The sequence below is a fragment of the Eptatretus burgeri genome, chromosome 3, assembly GCF_056783735.1.
Source record: "Eptatretus burgeri isolate ZD-2024b chromosome 3, Ebu_testis_v1, whole genome shotgun sequence".
Classification (NCBI taxonomy): Eukaryota; Metazoa; Chordata; class Myxini; order Myxiniformes; family Myxinidae; genus Eptatretus; species Eptatretus burgeri.
Window position 1 is genome coordinate 10,540,807 of NC_140963.1, and position 8,719 is coordinate 10,549,525.

General features: G+C 43.7%; 1 protein-coding gene and 1 long non-coding RNA gene across 7 annotated transcripts in view; one reads left to right on the plus strand and one right to left on the minus strand.

The window, feature by feature from the left end:
* Window positions 1–8,719, minus strand: part of OSBPL11 (oxysterol binding protein like 11) — a 151,797-nt gene that overhangs the window by 19,834 nt on the left and 123,244 nt on the right. The window lies entirely within an intron of this gene.
* Window positions 605–4,051, plus strand: LOC147029386 (uncharacterized). 2 transcript variants are annotated; one of them, XR_015055885.1, is made up of 3 exons: window positions 605–676; window positions 3,422–3,637; window positions 3,801–4,051. It is a non-coding gene; the product is annotated as an uncharacterized LOC147029386 (long non-coding RNA). The 2 variants fall into 2 exon arrangements; XR_015055886.1 differs by having other exon boundaries at window positions 3,422–3,632.

Below are 8,719 nucleotides of genomic sequence, written 5' to 3' on the forward strand. Positions count from 1 at the left end.
ATGTTCAGCACGACCTCGCGCTGCAAACAACACCTCTTTACAAATGGGGGAAACCAGAATGCTAAGAGCACCGACTTCATGTTCATACAATAAAACATTGTTGGGCTGAAGCGTACACGCAGCCGATGGTTTCACTGAGGTGATTCAGGCAGACATATATGAGCCTGGTGTTGGCTTAATGGTTAGGGTGGCTGGCTCGAGATCTTAGGGTCCTGAGTTTGAGCCCTGTTGGATGCTGAATTAATACCAGGTGGGGTTGACTCAGACTGTCATCCTGCTGAGGTTGGCGAAATTAGTACTAGTGCACTGGTATTGAGGCACTGCATCAGCGACATAGTCGCACGCCAACAAAATGATAGCAACCCAGCAGCCAAGCTGCCATACACAAGAAGAATAAGAAAGATATATGGAGAAACGACCAATGTAGAATGCAAATCCATTTGCAACATCCAGCAAATGCAACAACCAAAGACGACACCAAAAATAGAAACGCTTTCTTCGTAATCTCAAAGTTCTTAACATGCCCTTCCATTCCTCAAAATCCATCTTTGTCTTGCCTCTCGAACTGTCTTGCTGAGTCTGTCGTCTCTCGCTCTTGCCTCCAGGAAATCAAGTCAACTGCTCACCATGACCACGTGGTCTCCCGCATTTCTATCTATGAGCTTTATGACAACCGGTGAGACCGTGTTCCCACCCTTCACCCACTGTTCCTCCCCATTTTTTGAATACATTATCGAGGCTCGTGGAAAAGTTAGAGCAGAATGGAAGGGAACAAAATGGAAAGTGGCAAACACCAACAGCAGAGTAAAAGTGAGAGTGAGATCAAGAGGAGGGAGAGAAGGACACGTGGGGGTGAATAAGCTGAACACAAGCTGAATGAAACACAACTAGCCCTTCGCCAAAGTTTGTGCTTGTTGAACATTTTCTGCTCCTCCAAGAGTCTTAATACCTGTATAACAAGGAGCTGATACTCTAGGTCTACCACCTTTTGGGTGGTATGAGGAATAGATGTGTAATATTAAAGCCAAATCTTGAATGGTTTTAAAAATAACGTGAACCCAAGCCAAGTTACCGAGATGAGTGTCATGGCAACATAATTCAGCCAATCACAGCCGTGATCTAATCAGGTTGAGATAATGTCATGAGGAACAGATATCTGCAATGTGAAAGCTGAATGTTCAATGGTTTTTGAAACATCGCATGCACAAAGGAACATTGCACATGATCAATCGGTCAGTCATTTTGACGCACCCCCCTCCCCTCCCGTCTCCAACCATGTCGGAGATGGGGCCGAGGATAAAAAAGTGTGTGAGAATTAAAAATGAAGGACAGTAATAGATGCAAGGTTCGTTTTCAATATCATGTACGTTGTACATGTTATGGTATAGAAATATCAGAGATATTCACAACTGCCCGTGTTACTCCCTCTTAAAGCCTATCATCTCCCAAATTTGAAACAATTATTTTGATGAGATTTCAAAAACTACAACACTTTCATGAAATATCCCAGGACATAGTTTATTACGGTACTTCAAATTTTACATGTCCAGATGGCAAACAGAGCAATTTGAAAAAGATTAAATGTAGTGCCTCCTTTAAATCAGAGAACTTGTGGGCCTATTAAAATCAGGTAATGGATTCAAATGTGGCGAGAATAAAAAACAAGTCATTGCAGGTTGTTGAAAACGCAAGATTCAGTGGAAGTTTCAAATTCAATGCTCTTGATACAAACTCAAACATAGCGAAGGTCGAAGGATGCAAATGAAAGCACTCGTTAACATGCAAGAGAAGCATATCACTTCTGATCACAAAGGAGGGGGGAAAAGTGGACAAAGGTGGTCATTGGCGTGTGGCAGAAAAACAAGAAGTCAATATTGAATCTTCGATCACGACGCAGATGGAGAAATAATCATAAAATCAAATGAATAATGGAATTTAGGGGGCACAAGGCTTTGGCAACTGCAACTATAATGGGGCAAAATGTCAATGTTTCTCCCACAAATGACAACAGACATTTCATTATTCGCAGGAGATACAATAACCATGGAGGTCAAGCGCTTACTTTGACCAGCAATAAATAGCAAACAGTGATAATGCATTAACTGAGGAGATCTGAACTTTAGCCTGTTGGCTTGTTTTACACAAAAACACAGCACGAGGTTAAAAAATAAATTATTTTGGTCGCAGTGCATAGAAATTTTTAAATTAAAATAAGGACCTATTGACACAGGATTTTTTCCCTTTTGTCTTCAAACACTTAATTTTAATTGCATAATCTAAACAGTGTGCAATATCCACTTGGAATGCAAGCATCAATACAAATTACACGATGTACTGCAAGTGTGTGTATTTTTACTTGTTATCTCCATATGCGGGTTTGAGAAGGTGGAACGGAGCCCTCCCAGGTCTCAAAGTATGTGTGTGTGTGTGTGTGTGTGTGTGTGTGTGTGTGTGTGTGTGTGTGTGTGTGTGTGTGTGTGTGTGTGTGTGTGTGTGTGTGTGTTGTTGTTGTTGGTTGTTTTGGTCATGATTCATGGACCAAGTTGTGAAGTTTTCTTGTTCTCAAAGTTTTGTTCCGAAGGCTCTTTTCAGGATCGTCACTGAACCATGGATCGTCACTACCACCTGCAGTTCGTTTGTATTGATGTTCCCAGGGATGGTTATTAAGATCTCTGTAAGGTTCTTCTCCATGATTCCTGTTGCTCAAATTATAATAAATTGTACAATTTCAGAGCTTTTTTGATCCCAGAATCTTTTCACTTCATTTTTGAGGTCTTGATATTTGGTCATTTTATCGATTTCCACATTGTTTACTGACACCTCAATTAGTAATGCATTTATGTTGTTTTTTTATATTACGATGTCTGGTCACAATGTTTTGTTTTCTATGTTCACACTCGATGGGATCATCAGGTCATATGTGAGCATTGCCTCATCGTTATCACTTATTCCTTATGGTTCATGTTTCCATGAGTTTTCTGGGACAGGGAAACTGAAGTTTTTGCAGATGTGTCGGAGATGTGGATTACTCCACAAATGCTGTTATGCCTTTGTGTGTTCAGTTGTTCTGACATGAGTTTGTTTACATCCTGATAGTAAGCGTCTCACTTTCTGTTCCTACCTTGCAAAACCTACATTTATCCAATTGACTCAGTCCTGCCATTTTCTTTAAGCCATTCGTGTAGTGTCCCTGGTCTTGGGTATTAATAATGATGCATTCTCCATCCCAGTTGAGCTGACTCTTCTCAGCCATTCCAATGAGCCTTCTTTGTCCATGGCCAATCTGTCCAACTCTGTTTTATATCATCTTCCTGCTCTTTTGTCGTTCTCCAGTTGTCGGTGTATATCTGTTGATATTTCCCTTTAAATTTTTCTTTCATCTTTTATGCTATCATTGGGGCTGTATTCGTTGCTGTTACAGTTTCATCAAACAAAAGACCAAGAAGGAACCCAAAGAAGTAAAGAGCAAAGATCGAGTCATCGGGAGGAGCCTGGATAGGATTCGGGTTTCAGCCGCTATTCCACAACCCTCAAACCCATCCAGGCGCAGACAAGTGAGCCTTACAGAAAAATTTCTGCAACAATTATGCGTGACATCTTCCATTTGCATCCGTCTTTGGAAAAAAAAATTGGTAAGGTGAGTTCGGGATACCTTCTCTGACTTGCTGTGTTCGTGTTTTGCACATAAATTGGATTTCGTAGTCTGTTGAATATTTCACGTATTCAGCCAGTCTGACACATGTCCTTCTGTGCACTTGGTTGAGTTATATCAGGCCACTACCTTCCTCTCATCTCGGCAGGTACATTCTCAGGCTGCACTGATTTTTGGAGAACATTTTGTGGATGGTGAGGTTCCTTGTTTTGATATCTAGTTTGTTGATTTCCATTTGTGGCAAGATTATTATTCCGCAGCTGCATTGGAACACGAGTATTGCTAGTTGGTTGAGGGCTATCGATTTTGTTTCTCAGGGTGAGATGTGCTTTCAGGATCAGCCTCTATCTACACAAGTATTCTTTGGCAATTGGTTTGCATATTTATTTGTGACATATTTGGTGGCTCTCTTCTACTCCAAGGTATATGAACGACGTTTCATTATCTAGATCCTGTATTGTTGTGTCTTGGTCGATTTTTATGTTGTCCGTTTTTATTGATTTACCCCGTACAAATATGCATGTGGCACACTTATCTCGGCCAAATTCCATTTGAATGTTGTCAGAGTACCCTTTCATTAATTTCAGTTGTTGTACCAATTTTTCATCGTTTGGTGCAAAAAGTTTGAGACCATCCATGTACAGTAGATGTGTCACCTTTCCTGTCTCTTTGGAAGTTCTCTTCTTGGACATTAGGTTGTATCCATGTCCTCGCTCATTGATGAAGTTGCTCAGTCGGTCTGGGACCATGGAAAACAGGAGGGGTGAAAGGCTATCACCTTGGAAGATCCCGTGATGCATCTTCACTCCTGGTATTTCGATCTTTCCTTCCGAGTGTTGCAGTATTAATGTGATGTTCCATAGCTCCATTTCTTTCTCAATCAGTTTGATTATTTGGGGATCGATCTTGTGCAGTTGCATGCATTGTATCATCCATGAATGTGGAACACTACCAAAAGCTTTTTTGCCACTTATACAGACTCTGGACAATTTGGTTCTGGTTTTATGATTTTCAAGTTTGGCCTTGTTTAGTAGTAGGTGGTCTATTGTTCCATAGCATCCTCTTTTACATCCCTTCTGTTCTGTCTCCAGACCTTCTTGCATTAGGTGATGGTACATAAATTCTGTGATGATTCCTGTCAGAAGTTTGTATGTTGTTAGTAGACATGTTATTGGTCTATACTTATGAGGTAGTTGGGTTTCCTCTGATTTTGGGATGAGGAAGGTGGTACCTTCTGTGAGCCATTCGTGTGTGTGTGTGTGTGTGTGTGTGTGTGTGTGTGTGTGTGTGTGTGTGTGTGTGTGTGTGTGTGTGTGTGTGTGTGTGTGTGTGTGTGTGTGTGTGTGTGTGTGTGTGTGTGTGTGTGTGTGTTAAACCCGCTAGGTTGATGGAACAGCAAGGCACAGATCATGTCACACAACAGCCGAAGCTGCGTGAATTGTGAGCATCAATGGCAGTATATGAGCACATTGTTTCTGGTCACTGCACATCAGCCAGGATGTGGGATTGTGGTTGGGCATAATAAGAAACCAAAACAAGCCATTCCGACCCAATAAAAGCAACATGTCATAAAAGCCATTTGCACATCTACACCACTTTGTCTCGAATTATGGATGGCTTCCACGGGCCACATTTGAGTATTTTAAAGATCGAGGATTTCAATCATGGCTTTGCCCTTTTTTATGGTCTCATCCAGACCACATGTCACACAATCGTTTACTTGTGACCATGCAAATGTAATTGTCTAAATTATGTGTTAAACCCCCGAGCTTGAGAGAGCAGCAAGGCACAGATCACGTTTCACAGCAGTCGAAACTGCGCGAACTGTGAACAACAATGGGCATCGACCATACAAGCACATCGTCTCCTTCTTGCTGCCCATCAGCCAGGAAGTGGGATTGTGTTCAGGCATAATAATAAAACCAAGACAAGCCCTTCTGCCATGCGTACATGGCGTTTCATGCTATGTTGACTATCGGGTTAGAAGGGCTTGTTTTGTGCGGAGCATGTAGGTAGTGCAGAACACATAGGAGGAGAATACACAAAGTGGTTTCTGTTCTCTTCCTGGTAAGGATGAGACAGCAGACAGTGGGTCAGAGCACCAGAGCTTGGCAGCATCCCAGAGAGCTTCCAGTCAGGGATCAGGGCTTTATACCCAATGCCAACCCTGCTAAAAGTATCTGCCTCCCGATGCCGGATGCTGGCTCCAGGTCTGAGCATGCTGAAACGTGGCATTTATGCCCTTCATTGATGCTCTTATAGGCTAAATATTCCACACCAGATCAGTTTGATTTTCAGCTGTAGTTTCATCCTGATGTTGTATTTTGAACCAATTCCCCAGGTCATATTTGTCCCTTTTCGGTGTGAATTGTCAAATCTGACTTTGTGAGTCTGGCATATTGGCCGAGCCCTAAACAAGAAAAGGAGGTTCATTGTTTCAAGACTGGCACGTGCTTTATTAACCTGGGATAACGTGTGCATTCTCCTTTTACACTTCTCGTTTTCCTACTCTTGTTTTCAAAAAAGAATTAATCACCAACTGCTCCTCTTCTTTCACATTTTATTTCCTCCTGTTATTAAAAAAAGAAGAAAGAATTAATCACAAACTACTACTTCTTTAGTGTGGTGGGTCTCCGAGTCAGTGGTGTACGACATGAAGTTAGCAGTTTTAAGTCAGCTTCAGGCCCCTGAGGTCAGGTGCTGCAGTTCTTACCATCCTCCCTCTCGGCGATATAAGGGGCAGCTTTGTACAAGATAATCTGCAATGTGGCGGAGGCCACAATCTCAGTCAGGTGAATCAGTAGGGTACCAGTAGAATATGTTGTGATATAATCTGCCAACACCCATTTGGAACTGGTTAAAGTGACACCATTCCTTCTTAAGCAGAGCACAACCAGAGGTGTTAGTGAAACAGGGGAGGAGTTGTACGTGGCTGCGAGGTTGGAAGGTACACTGCCATCTTCATCTGCCATGTGTGTTTGCTCAGGACAAGGTCTGTTGAAATATAGGTTTGAGCTACTCCAGTAAAGGGGTTGCGGTTATGGCTCTTCAATCTTTGTGGGGGGTGGGGGGGGCTCATTCTTCTCTTAGCTTGTAATGCAGGGGTGGCTGAGCTTTATTAAGGGCTGCTTCTCTAAGGTGATGCCCAAAAGGACTGGGAGATGATGGGTAGGAGTCGGGTGAAGGAATCCACTGATGACCCTTAAGGAAGAGTTGAGACGCATATTTACCTTCTTCATGTTGTGGTTCCTTCCCCATGCAGACACACACGATTCTGCAGTGTGTGCACCAGGGCAAGTGTTGAGGTGTCTATCCGTCCATTGGGACCATACTCTGTGCAGAGCGTTGATGCTGACCAGTCTCCTGGGCTATTGGACACAATCCTGGACGGGTCGCCAATCCGACGCAGGAAACCAGCAAGCAGGTATTCATTTTTGCTGACCTCAGAAGGATGACAGGCTGAGTCAACCTCACCTGGTATTAAATCAACAGCGAAGCGGGATTTGAACTCAGAACCCGAGGGTCCCAAGCCCACCACTCGAGCCATTAAGCCAACACCAGGCAAAGATTCTCTGAAGAGACCTGGTACCAAAGGAATTAAGTCGCCGTCTCAGATCCCTGGTCAGAATCCAAGTCTCATATCCGTAGAGCAAGACTGGAAGCACCAAGGACCTGAAGACTTGGACTTTCGTCCTCTTGCACAGGTACCGGCAGCACCACACCCCGTGATCCAGTGAATCCATGACTCCCCAGGCCCGACCCAGACGTCTGTTGACCTCTGGCTCACAGCCAGCAGAGACATAAATATCACTGCCAGGGTAAGTGAATCTCTCCGTGACCTCAACATCCTCGCCACAAACAGGTACAGACAAGATAACAGCATCCAAGATGTCATTGAAAGCCTGGATATTAGTTTTGACCCAGGAAACCTGGAATCCCAGTGGCCCCCGACTCCCCATTCAGCACCTCGAGGGCCCCAAAAAGGATATGTAGAGTCTCTGCAAAGATGACTGCATCTGCAAAATCAAGGTCAGAGATCTTGACATTCCCAAATGATGCAACGCAGCTTGATCTCTCTGACATCCTCCCCAGAATGCAGTCCATACAAGCACTGAAAAGTGTGGGGGCCAGTACACACCCCTGATGAACTCCAGAAACAACTGGAAATAAGTCAGAGATTTTATCACCACATCTCACAGCACTCTCAGTACCAGAGCATAGTTCAGACATCAGAATGATTAGTTTTGGTGGCACCCCACGAAGACCAAGAATACTCCAGATTGCATCCTGATTTACTGGTTCGAACACTTTGCAGAGATCAACATAAGCTGCAAACAGCCCGTCAAAACTCTTGTCTGCGTTCGGTGAGGACCCGGAGAGCAAGGATACCGTCAATTGTTGATCTCTTTGGCATAAAGCTTGATTGATCTGCGTGCTGGTGCTCAAGCAGATTGTGGCAAACCCTCCCAATAATTATCCGAGCAAAGACCTTGCCCGGCAATGAGAGCAGCGTCACTCCTCGGTAGTTTTTGCAGTCCTGACGATCACCCTTCCTTTTCCAGAGAGGGACAACAAGGCCCCTCTTCCAGTCAGTTGGGATGATGCCTGTGTTCCAGGCAGAGCACAGAACTGCATTCAACGACACGAATACAGCATTTACACCAGACTTGAGAAGTTCAGCATGGACGCCACGGATCCCAGGAACTTTACCCCATTTCAACTGGTTCACCGCAGCCTGTGTGAATAAGTAAAATGGGACAAAAGATAAACAAAAAGAGTGGAGGTGGGCAGAAAGACTGGATTTTGGGAATGAAACTACGAGTGGATTACTGGAAGAAAGGGTGCATCCTGGAATAAGCTTGGGAGGGTCAGAATGCTTAAAGAACAACGGGAACGACACTAGTAGAGCAGCTGTGAAAAAATAAAAAAATAAATCACAGAGGCATCCAACCCTTCTGCAATGTTAAAGCAACAGGTTTTGTGCTTCGGTCTCATCGTGGGAGATGCAAATAATGTCGAGAGCTTTAGCTCCACATAATGCAGGAGAGAGAGAGCAAGAGGGAGAGA